This window comes from Leptonychotes weddellii, chromosome 2, assembly GCF_054177405.1.
Source record: "Leptonychotes weddellii isolate Sample4059 chromosome 2, ASM5417740v2, whole genome shotgun sequence".
In the NCBI taxonomy this organism is placed as follows: Eukaryota; Metazoa; Chordata; class Mammalia; order Carnivora; family Phocidae; genus Leptonychotes; species Leptonychotes weddellii.
This window is the reverse complement of record NC_138370.1, coordinates 162709727-162733419: the sequence shown is the minus strand read 5'-3', so window position 1 is coordinate 162733419 and position 23693 is coordinate 162709727. Positions and strand designations below refer to the sequence as shown.

The 23693-nt window shown below is 42.7% G+C and overlaps 1 long non-coding RNA gene and 1 pseudogene across 2 annotated transcripts in view; one reads left to right on the top strand and one right to left on the bottom strand.

Annotated features, from left to right (window-relative positions):
• Positions 1-23693, bottom strand: part of LOC145720226 (uncharacterized) — a 51107-nt gene that overhangs the window by 5584 nt on the left and 21830 nt on the right. Inside the window, exons 2-3 of one of the 2 annotated variants that reach the window (XR_014143085.1) lie at positions 11096-11167; positions 8884-9893 (exon numbers count right to left, since the gene is read on the bottom strand). This is a non-coding gene — a long non-coding RNA (uncharacterized LOC145720226). Of the gene's footprint in view, positions 1-8656; positions 9894-11095; positions 11168-23693 lie in introns of those variants that run through there. The other variant, XR_014143084.1, reaches the window with a different exon arrangement.
• LOC115940356 (mitochondrial coenzyme A transporter SLC25A42-like) lies at positions 1084-2318 on the top strand (annotated as a pseudogene).

Genomic DNA, 23693 nt, shown 5'->3' with positions numbered 1-23693 from the left:
GCATTTACTAAAATAACAATAACGGCCAGCACATATATTTTGCATTACTGTGCACCAGGCACTGTTCCAAGGGCATTATACATATTAATTTACCTGATCCTCTCAACCACCCTGTGATAGACTTACTACTATTATTCCCCACCTTACCAATAAAGAAGCCACAGCACAAATGGCTTAAGTAACTTGCCTAGGGGCATACTACTGGAAGGTGACAAAGCCAGAATTCAAACCCAAACAGTCTGATTCTGGAGACTGTTCTCTAACACACTGCCCTGTACTGTCTCTAACTGGGATGGGAACCCACTGTGTGAATACCATGAATGATCCAGATACTAGGTTTACTTAGGCTACTGTGTGGAAAGTAGGCTGTAGGTGGGCAAGAGTAGAAAAAGGAGACCGGGGGTGCCTGGGTGGCTCAGTCGTTGAGCGGCTGCCTTCGGCTCAGGTCATGATCCCAGGGTCCTGGGATCGAGCCCCGCATCGGGCTCCCTGCTCGGCGGGAAGCCTGCTTCTCCCTCCCCCACTTACCCTGCTTGTGTTCCCTCTCTCGCTGTGTCTCTCTCTGTCAAATAAATAAATAAAATCTTTAAAAAAAAAAAAAAGAAAGAAAAAGGAGACCGATCAGGGACTGTATCAGTAGGCTCAACAAGAGATGATGGTGATCAGGACTAATTAGCAGCAATGGAGGAGGCAAGAGGAGTCACATTCTTGATTTGTTGACAACTGGGCAGTGGAGTACTGGAGAGAGAGAAGAGTCACTGATGATTTCAAGGTTTTTATTTTGAATGACTTGAAGGATGGAGTTGTCATTTACTAAATGGGAAAGACTGCCTGAAGAACAAATTAAGGAAAGAAAACTCCCTTAACCTTTTAGATGCCATTATATAAAGGGATCAAAAAGATCCCTTTTAGATGTCATCAGACACTGGGATTTGAACAGGCAGTTGTATATGTGAGTCTGGAATTCAGAGGCAAGATCTGTCTAAGACATATAAATATGAGTAACATTGCCACATCGACTTAAAAGACTAAAAGAAATCACCAAGCGAGAGAGAGTAGAAAACCAAAAATGTCCAAAGACTGATGTTAGCATATTCCAACATTAAGAAGGCACCAAGATGCAGAGGAAATGAAAAAAGATTAAGACGAGCAGCCAGTGAAGGTGGTATAAAACCAGGGGGCTACAGTTTTAGAAAAGCCAAGTCAGTCAAGTGTTTGGAGGAGAGAGTAATCTACTTTATCAAACAGGTGATGATTAGTACCACTGTTTGTTTTTGTAAACTCATGTCTCAGCAACAGTGCTACAAGATCTTATTAGTTATAATAATTTATTAATTTATTTCTTGTTGGCTTATATAAGAACTCATAAATCTATAAAGAAGGACAGTTTTGTGTCTTGTCTCCTTTTCCTATTAATATACTTATGTGGTAGTCATCAGAAAGGCCCACCAGTATTTCCCTATCTTCCCCTTTCCGGGTACATATTAGGATTTCACTTCTGCCTCTCCTGTCCGCGGGTGGGGCCACGGGGCTCTGCCAGGCCGTCCTGCCCTCACCTTTCCCATCCACAGGCAAGTTCTCAGCTCCCTCCCTTCTGGAATTAGGTCTAAGGGAAATCGAGGCCAGTGTTCTCGCCAAATCGGGGGTAGCTCCCCCAGACCGACCCCAAATCCTCTTTCAAGCGTCTTCAGAACTATTTTCTGCCAAGAAGGCCTTCCAGCTCCTCTACTCCATCCTACCGCCACGAGGGCTTTCTCAGCCTGGGGCGCGGGAGCTCGGGGTGCTCTGCGCCGCCCCCCAGCCGAGCGCTCACGGGGAGCCCCACTCCCCCCCGGGCGCCCCCGCTGCAGAGACAGCGGCTTCGCTGACCGGTCAGAGCGGGGATGGCCGTTGACTCCAAAGTAAATATCCAGCAGCACCTTTCCCGTCTTCCGCCGCATCTCCCGAGAAGAGGGCCCGAAGACCCTTTACCAGAGATTCCCGCCCACGGTGCTGGGGATCAGGGCCGACTCCGGGCGGAGCTTCCTCCCCCACGAGACGCTCAAGAGCCAGCCCACAGCCCGGCCCTTTGCGCGCCGGATATTTGGGGTCTGCGCGGGTCTCAGCCGCCAGTCGGCCTCTTACCCGCCGGCCGTGGTGCCGCGGCGCCTGCAGACCCCCGGGTCACCCGCCACCCGCACGCCTCCATCGTGTGCCAGCGAGCGGGAGGAGGGCGCCGCGCGTGGCCCAGGAACTGCTTCAGGGGCCCGATCGCCGTGGGCACCAGCTTCACCATCTTGGACCTCATGCAGGCCCCTCTGTGGCACCTGCAGAGCTAGGGGCCCTGCGCCGGCCAGCCGCTATTGAGACAGGGAGCCGAGCTTCGACGTGCACCGAACTGCTGACCCCTTTTGTTTCTGAGCCGGGGGAGTGAGGGTGGGCTTGGTTCCACCCTACGAGCCACGTTGGAACACCTTGTAGAACAAGCTGGGGGGCCTGTACTGGGTCCCAGAGGTCCAAGAGTAAAACCAGCGGCCCTTGAAATACAACGGGACTGGTGGGCGGGGCTCCCACAGTCTCCCCATCCCTCCTCCCCAGGGCTGGCACTGCCTCCTGGAGGCGTTGCCCTAAATGCCCCGAGCTGGGAGTGACCAGCACCAATTCCTGGCGCTCTGTGACCTTGGACATGCTTCTAGTTCTAGTGACCCTCTGCCCCGGGGGCTCAGAGCCAGACCTGGCCTGCCCCTATGCTCACGGGAAGGAGGGAGCTCCAGAGTGTATAGAGAAGCGGGCCTCCGGACCCTGGTGAGCTGGGGCCAGACTCTTAACTCAGTTGGAGCTCTAAATGTAGCCTCTTCCCGGTCCCCGCCCTCACCCCACCTGTCGCGCCTTTACCATTGCTTCCCAGCGGGCGGACGTGACTCCTCTATCACCAGAGCCTCCGGCTGGGGAACAGCCTTCTCCCAAGAGCATTATTTGGATCCTGGACTCCATGGCTAAAGTCAGGCCCCAGGAGTGCGTTCTCCCTTCTGTTGCCCACCTGCCAGTTTGTAATGGTCCCAAGAGGGTCACGCCTCCTCCAGGCTGTAGGATTTGAGGAATCGCCATGGGTCTGGGTCTGAGTCGTAACCTGGGGGCATCTGGCACATCCCTGGCTTCCCTCCTGGGCGGGCGCTTGGCCAAGACACGGGGCAATGTAGGGCCCACAGGGTTGTCTGATTTCCATGAGCGGAGTGCTGGGAGGTAGCTGGTAGCCTTGATCTTCCTAAAGTGGGAGCCCCTGAGACAGTGTGTGGCATGGGGGCCAGAAGGAAGCTGGGAGGAATCAGAGGAGCCCAGGGGAACTGGGCTCACGGAGAAGTCCCCAGGGGCCTGCTGAGTTTCTTGATTTCTTTTGGTTTTGCTTTTCAATCCGGCTGACCCTGGCTCTAGTCACAGTAAACCCTGACCAGTGCCATCTGGTTCCAGGCAGAGGGTGACCAGAGGGTCAGTGTTCACAGATGGCTCCACAGCCAGGATGTGTGAAAGGGTCTGAGAAGGCATGTTTGCCCCTCGCACATTTCCAGTCATGGCTTTCACTTCTCCCCTTTGTTCTGTCCCATTTCTGTTCTTGCCTTGGACTTGTGGGTGTGAAGACCCCTCTCTGTCCTTCCTTGCACGGGTCCGCCAGCCAGCCCCAGGCTCCTCCCAAGGGTCCCAGGCAGCCCATGATGGCTGTCCTGTTGGGTGGGCTTCCCACCTCCTCTCCCGGCCTTGCCAGGCTGGACAGGAGAGGCAGGGACTGCTCATAGGGACATGGGCTGGGGACCCAAGGGTCTCCCAGTGAGAGAAAGTAGCAGGGGCTGGGGGTCCACTCCAGGCAGGTGAGACCAAATGAATGGTTGGGCAGCACTCTATGCTGAGCTGCAGGCCAGGCAGCAGAAGGCAGGGCCTCCAGGTCCTGCTGGCCCCTGTGTGCCTCCCCAAGGTGGCTCGCAGCAGAGTGGGCCTGGGCAGCACCCCCCACCCCCAGCCCCGCACACAGCTGAGCTGGTGCCCTCCAAGGTCACACCCCTCCCCACTGGTGTCGTCCTGATCTGGAGTTACCTTTTGATGTCATGAAGACATTTTGTTTATATATTTTATTTATTTATTTATTTATTTATTTTTAGAGGGACTGGTTCTTTGTGCCAAGAGAGTATATTTAATAAAAATAAAAATGACCAAAAAAAAGAACTTTTTTTTTTTAAACTTTTTTTAGATTTTATTTATTTGTCAGAGAGAGGGAGAGAGAGCACATGAGCAGTGGAGAGGACCAGAGGGAGAGGGAAAAGCAAGCTCCCTACTGAGCAGGGAGCCTCATGTGGGGACTCTATCCCAGGACCCTGAGATCATGACCTGAGCCGATGGCAGATGCTTAACTGACTCAGCCACCCAGGTGCCCCATAAACATGTTATCTTTAATATCAATATACTTTTTTAGTATTTTGGGGCAAGTGGAATCATATAGGAATAGAACAGAAACAGAAAAGCAGTATTTTGAGATAGGAGTAGGTTGAAAACTTTTTTGTGCCCATTTCTTTCAGACCCTTAACTGACTGAGCCACCCAGGCCTCCACTCTTGTGGTTTTTAAGCAATTAAAGCATTTAGGTTTTATGAAGTGTAGCATAATCTCAATCATCCTGATTTGATATGTTTCTTTTTTTTTTTTTTTTATCTTGTTGCATTGGTCAGGACCTCCAATTCTGTGATGAAAAGTAATGGTGGGAGTGGGGATCCTCATATTATTAAATGGCATTACATAACGTTTGTAGTGAATTTTAATCAAGTTAAGTAATTTTCCATTCATTTCTAGTTGTCCAGATTTTATTTTTCAATCACAAATAGGAATTGGATGCTATCAAATGCACTTTCTGCATCTATTCAGTTAACATGTGATTTTTCTCCTTTAATCCATTTGCTGTAGTAAATCTGTTATAAACCATACTTGGATTCCTTTTTATTTTTTTTTAAGATTTTATTTACTTATTTGTCAGAGAGGGAGAGAGTGAGCACAAGCAGGGGGAGTGGGAGAGGGAGAAGCAGGCTTCCCACTGAGCAAGGAGCCTGATGCGGGACTCGATCCCAGGACCCTGGGATCATGACCTGAGCCCAAGGCAAATGCTTAATCGACTGAGCCACCCAGGCGTCCCCCATACTTGGATTCCTGAGATAAACCCTAATTATGATACATTGTTACACTGTAGGATTTAATAAATATCTCATTTGCATTTAGTCACTTATATGAAAAGGGTCTATAATTTTTTCTCATATCTTTGTATTTGGAAGAATGGTTTTTCTAGTCTCATAAAACAAATTGGGTCTAAACAAAACCATCATGCTGTACACCTTAAACCTATATAGTTGATGTTTGTCAACTCTTTCTTAATAGAACTGGGGAAAAATGAATTGGGCATGTCTTTGTTTTCTGGAAATAAATCAGTATGGTAGGAAGTATCTGTTCCTTGGTAATTTGGTAAGACTCAATGCAAAAATTGATCTTATTTGTTTTAACAGTTTTAAACACTTTAATTATTTTAATTTTTGATTTAATATTCTGTATTACTTTTACTCAATTTCATTGATCTCTGCATTTATCTTTATTACTGTGGATCAAGTGAGTTAAGCATCAATAACAGTGCCTGGGGCAATAAATATTATAATATAAATGTTAACTTACTGTCATAAATTGTTTTATTTCTTATTTGGGTTTAACATTACACATTGTTAATTCTTTTTTTCATTGAACAACCAGTTCATTCGACTTCAGTTTTTACTGTTGTAAATGTTTTTAAAGCTATACATTTTCCACTGAATACTGCCTTAGCCATATTCCATAAATTCTGTCATATGATAATTTTGTAAATCCGTTCTAATTATTTCATCAGTTTATCATTATTTGTCCTTTTCCCCAAGGGTTATTTAATATTATGATTTTAGTTTCCAAAACTGTGCCAGTTTTATAGCTTTCCTTTTGTCACTGATTTCTAATTTGATCGAATTTTCCTGTTATGTTGATTCTCTTGGTGGTTAAAACTTTACTGGAGCACCTGGGTGGTTCAGTTGGTTGGGCATCCAGCTCAATTTCGGCTCAGGTCATGATCTCAGAGTCCTGAGATCCAGCCCCATGTTGGGCTCCGTGTTCAGTGGGGAGTCTGCTGGAGATTCTCTCCCCCTTTCCCTCTGCACCTCCCCCCACTCAAGCACACTCTCATGTATGCACACTCTCTCTCAAATAAATAAATCTAAGGGAGGTGGGTGGGGGGATGGGGTAATTGGGTGATGGGCATTAAGGAGGACACTTGATATAATGAGCATTGGGTGTTGTATGCAATTGATGAATCACTAAATTCTACCTCTGAAACTAATAAAAAAATAAATAAATCTTTTAAAAAAACAAAAAAAGGGGCACCTGGGTGGCTCAGTTGTTAAGCGTCTGCCTTCGGCTCAGGTCATGATCCCCGGGTCCTGGGATCGGGCCCCGCATTGGGCTCCCTGCTTTCCGGGAAGCCTGCTTCTCCCTCTCCCACTTACCCTGCTTGTGTTCCCTCTCTCGCTGTGTCTCTCTCTGGCAAATAAATAAATAAAACCTTTAAAAAATAAATAAATAAAAAATAAAAAACAAATAAAAAAACAACAACAAAAAAAACCCCTTTATTGTCACATTGCGTTTTTACAGTTGTGCTTTATGAGCATTCAGCAATGCTAAAAATTTTCTATGTATATTTTGTATTTGTATTTCTGTATAAGTCTATTATCCTGAGCATATTAATTATGTTATTCTAATCTTTTTTTTAAGTTTATTTATTTTTAAAGATTTTATTTATTTGTCAGACAGAGAGAGAGAAAGCAAGAGTGCAGAAGCAGTGCGAGCAGCAGGAAGAGGGAGAAGCAGGCTTCCCGCAGAACAGGGAGCCCGATGTGGGGCTCGATCCCAGGACCCTGGGATCATGACCTGAGCCGAAGGCAGACGATTAACCGACTGAGCCACCTAGGTGTCCCAATGTTATTCTAATCTTCTGTTACACTTAATTTATGTCTGTTTGCTAAGTTTCCAAGAAACGTGTGCTAAAACACTACCCCACTGTCTTCTTATAAGCAGTGTAGTTGGACTCGGCCCCTCTGCCTGGTTCTAAGGTTGGATGCTCCTAAATAGGCTAAATGTCAGCACCATTTGAACAAGACTGCATGAAGCCTGGCCAAGGCTGAGCTGGATCTGTGGGTTTGGGGCCTCACTGTGGCTCAGGCATAAAAAACAAACCACCAACGAAAAAAAGAGTACAAATTAAGAAGATTCCCCAACCTCTTTCCCATGTGTATTACTCTGTACTCTTCCTTATATCGCCCAGGAGATTCTTACAGTTTGACATGAGCCTCTCGGTTCCCAGTACAATGTATGTTCCACAAGGCTAACGTTCAGTGGGTCACAGTTAAATGCCAATAAGCATAGAAAGGCCTAAAAGGTGATTAAACAAAGTGCTGAATAGTACCTCCTCACCTCTGTAGCATCCCCAGATCTGAGATCAGGGGAGGAAACCTGCAGTGCAGGCAGGTTTACCATTTTGCCAGCTATGACATTCAGGAAGTCTTTGCTCCTTTGCACCCACTTTAACGTAATAGGTGTCTCTATCACAGTACCATGATGCTTCTCTGCCCTGCGCCCTTGCTCCAATACTTAGCCCCCTTGGTGTTCTTTGCATCATAACTCTCTCTGCTGGCTTCATCTCTTCAACCTAAACGCATGCTCAGTATCCTTCTACCCACCTTTTGTTTCTTTCCTTTCCTCTGGGACTTCACTAAGTTATTTTTGTAAGACTGTCTCTACCAGATCACTCCTAGTACCCTAGTGCCAGAGGATGGGGCAAAGACAAAGCAAAGATGGAATCACCTTGGAATATGGCATTTCAAAAGTCCAGGTGGAAATGGAAGCGAGTTTGGACAGATGTGGAGTAGAGTCAAGGAAAAGACAGGCAGGAGAGAGTGCTTAGGCAAAGTAGAAAATATATAAAATACTTATTCCAGAAAGTTAAAGAAAGTTAATAGGATTGTTCAGCAGTGCTGTGTATACACTTGAGTTTGATGAACAGGATTTATCAATATATCTGCCCCACTGTGTGATTTCCTCTAACAAATCTCAGATGCATGGATATGCCAATCATGAAATTAGTAAAGGGTTTGTGAATCCCTGAGGTGCTAGCCATCTTCTCTAGATTGATCTTCTTAAATCAGTGTTGGGTTTACTTGACTTCTCTGCAGTAATATGTGCAGTGGCTATCCACTGCCTACATAATAAAATCTAAGGGGGCGCCTGGGTGGCTCAGATCATAATCCCGGGGTCACAGGATGAAGCCCCACGTCGGGCTCCCTCATCAGCAGGGGGTCTGCTTCTCCTGCTCCCTCTACCCCTTCTCCCTGCTCATGCTCTCTCTCAAATAAATAAAATCTTAAAAATAAGTAAATAAAGGGCGCCTGGGTGGCTCAGTTGGTTAAGCGACTGCCTTCGGCTCAGGTCATGATCCCGGAGTCCCTGGATCGAGTCCCGCATCAGGCTCCCTGCTCGGCAGGGAGTCTGCTTCTCCCTCTGACCCTTCCCCCTCTCATGTGCTCTCTGTATCTCTCATTCTCTCTGTCTCAAATAAATAAATAAAACCTTTAAAAAAAAATAAGTAAATAAATAAAATTTAAATATTTCTTAGGAAGGCATTCAAGGTCTCTCCATAATCTGGCCCGAATCAAACTTCTCAGCTTTACCTTCTCTATCTCATTCTCTTCCTGTCATACTGAACTACATAGAACACATTCTATTTTGCCTTATAGGGCTTTAATACTGCCTTTCCATACACTGAAGAAGACTTTTACCTTCTCTTTATATCCCTCAGCCTTACCTCTCAAATGTGTCCTTAAAAATCCAACGCAAATCCCCACTTCTCCATCAAGCCCTCCTTCTCTGACTGCCCAAGGGGTTCTGGCACCTTTACATGCTTCCTTTATTTTAGTTGTCTGGGTCCTTGACTTGGTCAGTCAACACATCACCTGGGAATATAGGGGCAAGAGATCTGGTGTTTTGCTTTCTTTTTTCCCATAATCCATCATCTCCCTTTCCTCTGGCAACCGCATTTATATATTCCTTTGGGAAACCTCTCCTATACTTTTAATCCATATAATTTGGGGAGGGGCACCCTTGGGCAAGGGAGGCATAAATAACCCAGGCCCACACGCAGTAACTGGCTCAGGAAGCAGATATGTCACTGAAGCCATGGAAATTCGAACCCGTGACCATCGGGTCCTGGAAGTGCTTCTGGAAACATGGAGGCAGAGGGAGCTCCTTACTGGTGGCGTAAAGCAGACTGCATGTGCTCCTGCAGCTGTTAGGGGCAATCTGGCTCCCGGGAAGAGGACTTTGCTGAGAATTAAGCCAACAGAAAAAAGGAAATCCAGGAGAACAAAGGACAAATATTGTTGATGTCATCGTTTGCATCCTGAGATATTGCCCATGCCAGATGAACTCCTGGGTTTTTCAGTTATGCCACCAACGAACGCCCTTTGTGATGCAGCTGGAGTTTGAGTTTCGAATCCTTCAAGTCCTGTCACCTCTACAAATGGCCACACCCAACATTCTCTCCCAGCTCCAGGCCTCTGGGGCACCTACTGTGTAGAGCACTAATTCAATATTTAGGGCAAAGTGGGTTATATGGTCATTGACATGGTTAATGTATTTCCTGCCTCCCCACCTAACAGCAGATTATCTGAGGGCCGTTTTCTGCAGACTCTGACGCCACATTGCCTGGGGCTTGAAGGCTGGCTCCACCATGTACCGAGTGACGCTGAGCAAAGCACTTTACCTGCTTGGGCTTCTGCTTCATCGTCCATAAGATGGGAATTAAAAAGGCAACAACTGCAAAACAAAAACAAAAAGAATGGTACCACCTCAGAGAGCTGTTGTGAGGAGTTAATATACGTGAAGCCTTTAGAAAAGTATCTGGCACATAATATGTACCATACCAGTAAGCCCTATGTAAGTGTAAGCTATTTTTATTACTATTATTATCACAACGATGCTGATTATCATTATTATTATTTGTAACCCACTGCCTACTGCAGTGCCCCTCAATTATAAAGAGTGAATCACTCTTAACTATTATGTAAGAGAATTTTAATATAGTACTTGTTTGTCTGGTCCTACAGTTTTGTTTTGTTTTTTTTTTAAAGATTTTATTTGTTTATTTGACAGTGAGAGAAACAGTGAGAGAGGGAACACAAGCAGAGGGAGTGAGAGAGAGAGAAGTAGGCTTCCCGTGGAGCAGGGAGCCCAATGTGGGGCTCGATCCCAGGTCCCTGGGATCATGACCTGAGCCGAAGGCAGATGCTTAACGACTGAGCCACCCAGGCGCCCCTGGTCCTACAGTTTTAACATGGATCAAACCACCAAGGCATTAAAAGGCAGCCCCTACCATCTCAGCTCAGAATACTGCCAAAGTCCCAAATCTTCTTGTCTCATTTCTGCCCCTTCCTTCCCCTTCCCCTCCATCCCTGCCTGAGCTCACTGCCTGCCCTATAGTTTCCTCTCTCATGCCTAGCATCCAACAGGCCCTAGAACTTGACAGATTTCTCCTTGTTCGTTTTTGGGTATTAGTCCTCTTCTCTTCATCTGTCTCTCCGTCTTACTGTGGTTCTTCTGTATTACGGCACACTGGCCTTCTATCCTGGGGGATCAGCTAACAGTTAATAGGAGAGCATCTACTCCAGTGTAAGGCTTTAGAATATACTCTAATCGGAATTTAAAATGTAACCACCAAGACACACGAAGTAACTAAGTATTTCAAAAGGGACTAAGAATGAAAATACATCTTTTCGTCCACTAAAATCCTGCTCCCCTCCCCCATGGCTGTTGCCCTCCAAGTCCAAGGAGAATTTCTAGGTTAGGTTGTGCCACGGCATGTCAACAGTAGTCAGTCACCTAGACAGGATTAGGATGCTGATAGGGTCACATTAATCACCTACAATCTAATCATTTACAATCTCAGGCTGGAGGGAAGAGGGGCCAGTTTGCAAATCATGAGCGCTACTGAGCTCTATTTAAAGTCTATTTATTATGACCTGGCCATGTTGAGAGTTGAACACCATCACCAGTCTGGATGCAGAAGAAACTGCCATCATTCAGAATATTACCTGAAGCAAAGTGGGAGATAAAGTTAGCAAAAGGCACACAACCCATAAAAACATCTCTGATTTAAACATGAGACATTTCCAATGTGCTAAATTTGGAATGATTTGCTTACCCATGGTCCTGCTGGAAGAAATAAAATGCGCAGCTTGGGAAATGAAGGAAGAAAACATATCAATGTTTTGCTCATAATGCTGAAAGAAACAGAATTATCTGAACCATGTGAATTCAAAATGTACCCATTTTTAAAAAGCACATTGGCTATATTTGGAATACAACTTAGAACTTAGACTTTCAAACTCCTAAAAATTCAATAGTGGAATTTTTAAGGCAATTTCTAGTTTCATTACAACAAATACACATAAGCTGCACTTTTATACATGAACACACTCAGCAGAAAACTTTTCTGCATGGTTTGCTACAAAAAGTATCAAAGGTCAAATCAAATCTTATGAAAAGTCATATCGTAACAGAAGGCATCCTAATAGGACACTGCATGTAATGTTGGTCGTTGATTCCTTCCCACCTAAACAAATTACAAAGGCACACATACCATGTTGAACATTGAAAAGAAAGAGGGAAAAAATGAGAATACTCATTAGATTTTAATGTATATTTTTTCCTAGGTCAACTTCCCAGAAGCAGATCCTGAGATGAAGGTTCACACGCAAGGGATTTATCAAGGAAATGCTCATCAGTAAAACCAACAACAGGCTGAAGGAAGGAGGACAGAGAAGGGGAGGAAGCCACATAAGGGTATGATCTCAAGCAAAATCCCACATAGCCTAATCCCATAGGGGACTTTGAAGAAGAAATTATCACCTGAGAGTTGTTCTAATCTGAGTCAAGAAAGAAGGGCTTTGAAACTCCATTGGCAAAGAGCATTGCCAAAGGGTCAACCCAGGAGGAACATAAATTCCTGTGTGTTCAAAGAATGTTCCAGTAGACCAAAGAAAGTCTCCCCCCAAATCACTATAGATTATGAATGATGGGAATAAAAGCACACTGAAGTCTGGAGACACAAAGGAAGAGTGACAAGGGGTATTACAAAATCTGGATAGAGTACTGACATTATTTACTATTTGGTTCTTTAATGATGTTTACTCATATAAGTAATGCCTCATACCATTATTATTAACTTTATTATTTGAAAATACTGGATAGATACACTTGCACAATTCAAACACTGGATATATCTTCCCGATACGAATGAATACGTTTAACTGCCTATACAGATCAACTCAAACCAAGAATTTATTCTGTGATCCACCATTTTTATTTATCCAATCACTCAAAAGTATTTATTGATTGGCCACTATGGACAGTCCATTTAACAATGCTGTTAATAACTTTGGAGTCACAAAGAACTTGTTTTGAATCCCAGCTCTACTGGTTACCAACCATATGATTTGGAGCAAATGACTAATTCTCTAAATATCTGTTTGCACATGTATAAAATGGCGGCAATCATATGAGGATTAAAGGAGATGTTACATGTAATTGACTTTGCATTAGTGTATAGCACAGAGGTGCTCAATAAATGTTAATAACAATGAAAATTATAATGTTCAAGGCAGGGTGATAACTTCTCTGTACGCTTATAGTATGCTTAAAAGAAAAACAAGATGTGGTCCCTGCCTTAAATAGTTTATCATGGAGGGCAAGGCATGACATTTAGCACAGAAAAGATAAACAATCCAAGAAAGCAATGTATGACCGATGGTGAATGAGATCCATAAAAAAATCAACAGATATCCCACCACCAATCTCTCCTTCCCACTAACATGTTCTCCACACTGATGCTGGAGTTCTTTTTCTAAAACATAACTCTAATAGTGACACTCTTGTGTCCATAAGTTGTAATGGCTCCTGTGTATTATCTACATGAAATAGTCCAGGTTCCATAGCCTTCACCCCTGATCTATGTGCTCCCTGTCCCCAGCAATCTACTAGAGTTCACATCTTCGGCTTCATCCCAGTGACAGTTCTTCATCCCAGGACAGTTAAGAATAGTATCTTTCTACTTTTGTGTCACCGCTCAAGCAGTTCATCCATGTGGAATCTCTTCTCCACTTCTTACTGTTGAAATTTCTCCCATCCTTAGACATCCATCCCAAGTGTCATATCCTGCATAAATCTTCCCTATCTCCTTCATGCAGATGACTTCTACTGTGTCCATTTCCTGTAGGACATTGCTCTACCACTTACTGGGTAGTGCCCAGCTTGACACCTGTGTACTAATAGATGCATCGAAGTAAATGGCTGGGGAGAAAAGGTCTGTGCACTGAGGCTGGGCCAGCCGCTTAGCAATGTCTGCCAAAACGTCAGACCTGGCACCAGATTGTAAGTTTCTTGAGGCCAAGGATGACCCCTAAGATATCATAGGTGAATTACAAAGTGGGGAAATTAGTGTACTGCCATATTGTGGAAATTAAAGGAAGTTGATTTCAAGAAAGTAGACAAAGGATTGGGTGTCAAATACTTCTGAGAAGTCCAGGAAAACAATGACTGAGATTTGTATAGACAAGATCATCAGTGATTTTGGAAAATGCAAATAAAAGCTATGAGACACGGTAGCTGGTGGTGGGAGGTTGAGGAGATACATGTCATGAGAAAGTAATTTGCAAGATTTTTTAAAAAGCTGTTTTTGTTAAAGGTTAAAGGAAAATGATCCATTTAAAGAGGGACATATTAAAAATGCTAGAGAGAAGAATTATTTGAGAAGGAACTGATTTTTTTTAACTATACTCAAAACTTTACTCTGTAATTAAATAATGTGGTTGTGCAATTCCTATAATTCCAGAATAAGGAAATTAAAACCACCCAAACTCTAGCTTGACCTTTTTGCAATTTAACATTTTCCCATTACCATTACGTAGCTAGATTCGCTTATCTGAATTCCAACAGCAGTTGTCTGCCTCCAGCTCCATTCTTAGGGAAATTCCCCACTGGTTCTCTATGGTTCTCCCTTCAAGCTCTCACACCCACTCAGGATGACCAGATTCTTCAGCCTGTTAGCAGAAGCTTCCAGGTGTTCAGGACTGCTGGAGAGTAGCTCAACTGTCCATGCGAGGTCAGCTGGCAGGTGTCCACACTGGATGGTGTGCTTATCATGGATCATTTCCAGATGACTGGCCTTTCCTCTCCCTCCTACTTTGGGGATTCCTAGTCCCTTTTCCCATTCTTTCCTTCCAGAGTCACCACCCTGCCTTTCGTTTTCTCTTTCTCCTTCTCCAGCCCCAAACCCAAACCCTCAACCTTATGGTCTATGAGAAAAAGAAAACAAAAACAAAAACAGACCCAAGAATCTTTGTTTAGAATTCAAGTCAATAGTCTGAATCTTTTTTTTTTTCAGCATTGTGTGGGGTGAGGGAGGGAAAAGCCCTCAAGAGATATGGAAAACTGATTGGTGGTTATGTGAAGTGGGGAGTATAAGGTGGGCAAAATGGCTGAAGGGGTCAAAGGTACACATTTCCAGTTCTAAAATGAGTAAGTCATGGGGATGTAATGTACAGCACAGTGACTACAATTAATTACAGGATACTACATATTTGAAAGTAGCTGGGAAAGTGAATCTTGAAACAAGTTCTCAGGACAAGAAAAAAAAAAACTTGCAACTATGTACGGTGATGGATGTTAACTAGAATTACTGTGGTGATCCTTTTCCAAAAGATACAAATATCAAATTATTATGTTGTACACCTGAAACTAATATAATGTTATGTCAATTATATCTCAATTAAAAAAAAAAAAACCCTCAAGAGTCCAGTGAGAACAAAAAGGTGTAGAAAAATATACCAAAAACAGATGAATGACCTGAGGCATAATTCTGGCATGTTATCAAACAGATTAATAATAATAATGGCTAACTTTGAGTTATTATCTACCAGACACTGGTGTCAGCCTTTATGTCTATAACTTATGTAATCATCATACAAACCAGTGAGAGAGGTGCAATTATGTTTGCCACTCTACAGATAAGAAACGGAAGCACAGAGCGGTTAAATATTTTGCCCGAGGGTACTCAGCTAAGAAGGAGTAGAATTCGGACTGGAATTCTGAGTCTGGACTGTCCCGTTCCAGAGAGGCCACACTTGGAATCTTCACTCCATACTGCTGGGATATCATGTTCTTTGCTTTGCAGATATACCACTTCTCCAAAATTAAACACCGCCACTTTTGGATAATATTTCAAAAATAGGTATTATTTTGATATTATTACCCCGTAGAGAAAGATTATGTCATGCAAATCAACATTCTTTGGTCTCTATGTTGGTCCAGCTATAAAAGTACAAAGTATAGTTGTGGATGCTGGGTGAATGCAATATTGAGAATATTATTTGTTAGATTCGAAGGAGAGTGACAGTAACTAGTTACATTTAATACCCTAATTTACACAGATGGTTCATAAAACCACTTATAACTTGCTCTGAGAGTACGTAGGTGGTTGTTAGATATACAGAGAAATGTGGGAACTGACAAAATGGATTTGTCTCAGTTGTATGATTTCAATTAAGTTTTTATATAACTACTTTACACATTGCTTGAGTAATGTGAAAATCATCTGCAGATACATAGCATAGTTATGTCATATGGGTCCTGAGGTAGCTAATTACAGTTATCTGTAGAAACATACTATAAATATGCTCAACATCCAAATGAAGCCTTCCTAGAGAATCATCTATAGATACCAATGGAAGCATTACTGTGGACATATCAAAAACTGGTAATTATCTTTTGGTTTCCCATAGAATTTCTATATAGAGTTCATTCCCCTTGATGTTGACCATATCTAAAACAGTAGTTTTCACTCATTCAAAGAGGCTAATTGTGTCTCTGAAATGTAGATTTCTGGACATGCCCAGAAATTCTGATTCATTAGGTCTGACATAGCCTCCAGATCTGTGTTTTTAAACAAGTTCCTCTGGGAATTCTGATACAGATCATTAGCCCACCACACTTTGAGAAACACAGATCAGAGACGAACAAACTCAGGGCAATGTATGGCTCTGTCCTGAAGACACACATGCTTGGTTCGGTAGCATCTGGAGAGGAGGCCATTGACCTGGTTTGGTCCACAGCTACTGGCTACCCAATTTGTACGTACCCAAATTGACTACCCAATTGTGGTACCAGTTTGTGACTACCCAACTGAGCTATCACCCTTAACCACTGCTCAAGGATTCAGTGACTTGGAATTTTGAAAACCAACACAAGCATTAGTTGAAACTGAACCTGGAATATAGAATGAACTCTTTGCTATTTACTCAATATCAATTTACTACGAGCATTATGCAAACATGTAGACAGCAAATTTTTAGGATCAGTTATTAATATCTAATCCTTCCTCATCTAAGGACTAATGAAAATTATATCCAGATGAGATTAGGGGTAATGTTTTTGTCCTTATTACTGCATGAATCATCCCTGTTCGTTGTCTTAGTTTAATGGAATCTGCTGCTTGTCTCAGGTGTTAACACTGATTCGGCCATCTACTAATTTAAAAATATTCTTATACTATCTGTAATCACTCATGAAGGTCTTTGCCAATTATGCATCTATAACTGTAGTTATTCCTACTTTTCTTAGCTACTGCACAGATCTGTGTAGAATTAAAATCTGTTTCTCCTCTGACTTGAACATGTTCCCATGTCCAGTTATGACAGTATGGGGACAAATACCATCTTTGTTATGACAAAGTGAAGATGACAGAGACAGCCTCGCCTTTTCACAAGATAAGAAGGGCTGCCAAACTGAGTGATGTCTAAAACGGTTTCCAACAATGGGCAGAAGGTTTTATTTTTTCCGTATGTGTTACATAATCCAACGCCCAAATGGATGCTGCTATTTAAACATACCATTCCCTCTTCTGTGTGGGTTTTACGAGCTTAGTTTTTGTTACCATGTTGGTTCTTTTGTGACACAGAGTTGCATCAAGATCTACTTGCTGGGGTTGCAGTTTGTAGTGGAAAATACATTTTTAGTATCTTTGGAAAGCTTGGAATTTTACAGACTAGTCTTTTTTAAGTGGGTTAGGAAAAGGAGAGGTCTTCAACATGCCAAGACCTATAGAGAAGACAGTTGAAAATTGTTTTCAGTCCATTTTTCCAGTGATAATTTCCTAGGAAAACCAGAGGATGAAATCTTTCTTTATATCCTTCATTGTATAGTTTTTAATTCTAAAAATTCATAAGTCGTCAACAGTGCTAAAAGGAAGTCAGGTAGTTACTCTTGTGCTTCTGTGACAAGCACCTCTTGTCTCAGTAAGTGGCGCCCTGATGAGAATCTTTACGTAACGGGCACCATGGAAACTGCAGTCCATGTGGGTCCATGGCTCCATGTGGGGAGCCAAAGGGCTCAAGGTCAAGCATCTGCACTCAAAAGTATGTCTGGGAAGCTTTGGAAGCCAATCACGAAGAATTTCTCTATTTTAGTTCCCTTAAAAAGTAGGGGAAGAAATCTTGTTATCCTAAGTACAAAGAAAGCAAAGTAAAATCTGGCTTTCCCATTAAGGTTATGTGTTTTAACAAAAACCAAACCAAACCAAACAAACAAGGATGAAAGCAACTCTGAGTTCCTGCTTAACCTTAAGTTCATTCTAGTTAAGTTCTGATCAGTAACAGAGCTTCAGAAGTACTGTCTTGTTTTTTATCCCCCCTCAGACATGTATCCTATTTCTGGAATTCTACACTACTTACTATTTTGAGGTATGTGTCCATTCTCAAGGCTCTAAAGCTTTTGTTCTGCCCACTTTTGTGAAATTTGGGGGGTAAATTTTTGCGTTTTCCTTAAAATTTCTTTGCTCAGTTAAAAGTCTCAGAACCAACATTTGTACTTTTGATGGTTATTTTCAAAGCAAATAAACACTTCAGGTTAAGCTAAAGACAAAATAGTCTTTTTTTTCTAAAAAAAAAACCAAAAAAATGTTCAAAAGCTCAGTGGAATATTGGTTTGTTAGTTGTGATAAATATACCACAGTAAAGTAAGATATTAATGTGAAGGAAAACTGACTATGTGTATAAAGAAACTCTCTGTACTAACCTTGTAACTTTTCTGTAAATCTAAAATTATTTTTAAAAAATAAGCTTTTTAAAAAGCTTAATGGGTACAAAGAAGAGAGATAAGTGAGGTAAAAATTGTGTGAGAGACTTTAAAGATGATTTAGCCCAACCAACTGCTGAGCGTTGAAATCTTTTTGTCATCACCCAGAAAGTGTCATCCAGGCTAGGTACACTTGAATTGTATTGTAGGCAGAAAAATCTCTAAGCCAAGGCAACCCAATAAGCCTATTTCTGGGAGACTCCTTACAAAGTTCTTCCTGTGACTGAGTCCAAAGCTGTCTCTCGGCAGATTCCAATCTGGAGCTATTCCTTGGAGTCCCCGACAGCAGGGGGCTCCTCCATCTCATACCCCTGGCTCAACACGTTTTTTTTTTTTTTTTAAGATTTTATTTATTTATTTGACAGAGAGAGACACAGAGGGAGAGGGAACACAAGCAGGGGGAGTGGGAGAGGGAGAAGCAGGCTTCCTGCAGAGCAGGGAGCCCGATGCGGGGCTCCATCCCAGGACCCTGAGATCATGACCTGAGCCGAAGGCAGACGCTTAACGCCTGAGCCACCCAGGCGCCCCTCAATACTTTTTGAATACAAAACAAATCTCACATCTTCTGTCAGTTTGCTAGGGTCGCCCTAACAGAATACAACTGGACCTCTGTCCTTGACTTGCAGATGCCACCTTCGCACCGTGTCCTCACGTGGTCTTTTCTCCGCTTGCGTGCACACCAGTACCTCTTCTTATGAGGACATCAGTCCTACTGGATTAGACCCCCACCCTTATAATCTCGTTTCATTTTAATTACCTGTTTAAAGGCCTTATTTCCAAATAGAGTCACAATTGGGGGTTAGGGCTTCGACATGTGAGTGGGAGGGAGCACAATTCAGTCCATAATACTCCTGTAAGCATTAAAGCCCTTCAAATATTGGAAAATTGCAGTGAGAAATTACAGTACTGGTAAGGAGTATGGACCTGGGGTTAGTCCTGGGTTCAAATCCCAGCTCAGGCACTAGTGAGCAAGACGTCTAAGGGTAGCTACCGAATCTTATGGAATCTTCATTGTCTCATGTGGAAAATGAGGAGAATAATGGTAATTATTTGATGTGGTATTATGAGGTTTTAATCCATAATTCATGTAAAGCACCTAACAGGATATCTAGCACATAGTAGGACTTTACTTAATACGCATGATAATAACACATCTTGATTCTCCTCTAGCCTAAGAAACCCTTACTTCTTTGAAGTACTTTCAGTCTCCTGAACCTAAACTATGTGTCCTCAAAGTGACTGTCTGGGTGTGTGGGTTGCACGTGGGTTACACTAAGCCAACTGCTTCCATGGGGTTGGAAACATACATCCTAATACTAAAGGCTAACAGCACATATACTCTTCTGGTTCTCAGATCACAATACCTTCACATTAAGCTATTCAGTAAATAAAACCCCGAGTCTTTTTGACTCATGAGTCTTCTTTGGAGATTTCTGCTAAGCCAGGTCCCATTCTCAACTAATGGGAAGGTCAGTTTCCTAGAACCAAAGTCACGATTGCACATTCACTTACATCACATTTTATCTTGTTAGCATCATATCTCCCGCTCATTCTCTTTTTAGATGTTCACAAATCATCTTCTTTCCCATCAGTGATCTGTTTAAAAGAGTTTTGTTTAGATCCATCCAAGTTTACTGCTGAGCACAGGGGAACAGCTCCAGCCTGACGACCTTGCAGGTATCCATATAAACAAAGCTTGAATCGGAGCTTATCTGAGTCCTGGCAGAACACCATCCTGGAGTGCAGAGAGGGTGGGTGGCATCTAAGGAGCTGCTAGGAAGCCAAATCCCACCCACTTCTCTCTCTCCCCGAGAGGATGTTATGAGACAGTTTCTCATTATCTCCTGGGTTCTGATGAAGGACAGGCAACTCAGTACCAGGGCATCCCACAACTAGTCTTGCAATCATTGCCCTTTGTTTGGGTGTTATCCTGTTTGGTGTGTAGGACACAGAGCTTGCCCCTCTGACTTATTCTTCTTCCTGCTGTTTGTAGCAAACTATCAAAATCTAAAAGTGGTTCATTATATTTCTACTGGTCGACCCGTCAGGCCTTGGCTTCACCTTGTCTTCTAAGTGTGGGTGAGCTTGGCAGCGTAGGGAATATTTTCATTCTTTAAAATCAGAAATAAGGGCACCTGGGTGGCTCAGTCGGCTAAGCGTCTGCCTTCGGCTCAGGTCATGATTCCGGGGTCCTGGGATCGAGTCCCGCGTCGGGCTCCCTGCTCTGCAGGGAGCCTGCTTCTCCCTCTTTCTCTGCCTGCCACTCCCCCTGCTTGGGCTCTCCCTCTATATCAAATAAATAAATAAAATAAAATCTTTAATAAAAAAATAATAAATGAAATCAGAAATAAGTTTACCCAACTCCGATTCTTCCAGAGTTTTCTACTCCTCACAACTGAGGACAGCTATGACTTACAGCGGCTGGTTGTTGCTTGTTGCCTTAAAATCTTTTCACCCATTTGAACTTCCTTTCACTCTTATCCAAGTTCATTTCATACTTTATAGCCTTTGTTGCGCATGCAAACTTCAGACACCATTTACACACCATCACACCAATGTCTTGGCTCTAGAAATCACAACCTCTGACTCCTGGATAGCTGTTTGGCATTGCGGCACATAGTTGTTCTTTTATTTGGGCACTTAGCAAGTAGTGACTAACAAGGAACACTAAAATACTAAGGGGTTAACACTTAACAACAGTCCTTAGCAGGTGTGTGTTCTTTACATGTACCAACCTGTTTGATTCTCACAACAGTCTTATTTAGTATGTTCTATTATTATGGTGTCCATCCTATAGATGATTAAAACTACAAAAGGTTAAGTAAATTCTGTTTACCACAGGATGAACAAGGAATGACCCCAGACGTTCAGGGGCTCACAGTCCAGCAACTCTGAGTCTCTGATGTCTAAGTCATTGGTCCTGAAACCATAACTGATACACTAATGAAGGGCTTCCTGAATCTGGGGCTAACCAGAAGTAGAGCACATGGTCCCAATAGGCAGAAATGAAAGAAGATCATGAAAGAAGGAGGAAGGGAATGAGAAGACCCTGAGATCATGACCTGAGCGGAAGGCAGATGCTCAACCGACTAGGCCACCTGGGTGCCCCAAAAACATTATTTTATAACTCGTTTAGAGAAAGCAAGTTACTATAGGAAAAGGCTCACACCATTGTAGAGGCTGAGAAGTCCTGGGGTCTATACAGCCAGCAAGCTGAAGACAGGGCAGAGTCGATGGTATATATAGTTCCAATCAGGGTCCAGAGGCCTGACAACCGGGCGAGCTGATGGGCTAAGTTCCAGTCCAACACTGAGTCTCAAAGTAGGACAAAGCTGGTGTCCCAGCTTGAAGACAGAGAGTGATTTCTCTCTTATCTTGCCTTTTTGTTCTATTCAGGACTTCAATGGATTGCATGAACTCCACCCACCCCCACCTTGGGAAAAACAATCTGCTTTACTCAGGTTATGGATTCAAATATTAATCTCATCCAAAAACACCCTCGCAGACAGCACTCAGAATGATGGTTAACCAAGTATCTGGGCACCCCCGGCCGTGTCAAGCTGACACACAAAATTAACCATCACAGCACCACCAAGCCATCATTCCAGTTCAGGGTAAGGGGAAAAAGAACATGTTTTAAACAATGTGTCTCTGATGTCATATATATCCCTTCTGTTCCTATCCTACCGACCAGAAATTAGTCACATATCTAGGGAAATATCCAAGTTTTGTGGAGTCTGAGATTTAAAAGACATAACATTTAATATTTATTTAGAATGCACAAAATATACAGATTTTTTAAAGCTGTCAATTTCCACAAATACTACAAAATCCAAAAAAATAATGGTATTAATCCCACTAAACCTTCATAATACTATTTTCCTATATTTTTGACCATATATTCTGATTACTTCTTCACATAGTATTCTCTAATTATCATTTTGTATAGTGAGAATAGAAAAATAATTTCCTCTAATATGGATTATCAAATTTTGTATTTTACTATTGATGGTTTAGAAAAGTTGCTTTCAGCTTCACAATCCGTTGTTGGTAATGTCAACATCAGGCAACATCTGATACTCTGAAATGTATAAAACACGTAACTTAAGATACAAATACTCTATTTGTAGAACTGCTAAAGATTTATGTACCACACATGTAGGAATTCTGATCAGTTTAATTTCATGCAATTCTCATCAAAGTAAGAAAAATGTGTAGAATGCTTATAATTGTACGCTTTGAATAACTATATTCCAGATGGGAAAGAACTTCCATTTTGACTAGGCATCAATGGAAACTGAAACCTCGGACTCCAATCTGATCCCTGAAAGACCTTTCCACAGTCTAGCTTCTGGCTCTGCACACTTCAAACCTACTTTCCCCTCCAGTACCCACACACTTAGGAGCCCTGAAGGCCACCTCTTCACTGGGCTGGCTAATGATAATGTAACTCTGCAAGGAGGTGACTGCAAACCACACAAATATATCACATTCAATGAAAAATAAATGGACACCAATTCCTCTTCCCCTAGATCCCCAAAACCTCCTGTGACCACTCCATCATAGCCAACACAAAGTGTAATAAAGAAAAAGCCGGAAGGCAAAGACATAGTAGTCTTAACCTATTGTGATCACAATATCTTACTCTTACAAATTTTCAAAACTTACGACAATACAAAACAAAACACACACCAAAACTTAAGATCAGGTGAAACATTGAGAGGGTCCCTCCTGGGTTTGGGAACAGACTTTTGCAAGTAAGGATCCTAAAGCTTACGTGTCATTGGTTTTATTGTAAACCTCCTTCAGAAAAGGCCAGAAAATGTAGTTACTAAATGAGCAGCCATGGACCCATCTAAAGGCATAGCTAAAAGAGAGAAATGGACACTGGAAAGCCATTAGTAATCACTAATCTCTAGCTAGCCTCTACTCAGCTTCTTTCAGAGATAATCTCTGTCCAGGGAGAGAAGAGTTGAGAAAACAAGCAAATATTTACTAATGTCAGTCATATTTTCAGGGCTTACATCATGGCTGTGGAAAAACTTACAGTAATGTTTTATTTGTTTCAAATATTTAGAAATAATGGAGATTGTTTCTTGACCCAAGCTTTGTGTGAAGACAACCTCATGCACATCTAGGGGGAAAAAAGCAAAAACAAAACAAAACAAAGAGACATCTCAGAGAAATGGCTCTACCCACATCTTCCTATTGTTTGAGAAGCACATATCCTCACGCTCACTCTCCTTCACGGATAATTTGTATTTGTTAGCTCTTGTTGCATAACAAATCACCCAAAACTTGGGCGCCTGGGTGGCTCAGTTGGTTAAGCGACTGCCTTCGGCTCAGGTCATGATCCTGGAGTCCCGGGATCGAGTCCCGCATCGGGCTCCCTGCTCTGCGGGGAGTCTGCTCCTCCCTCTGACCCTCCCC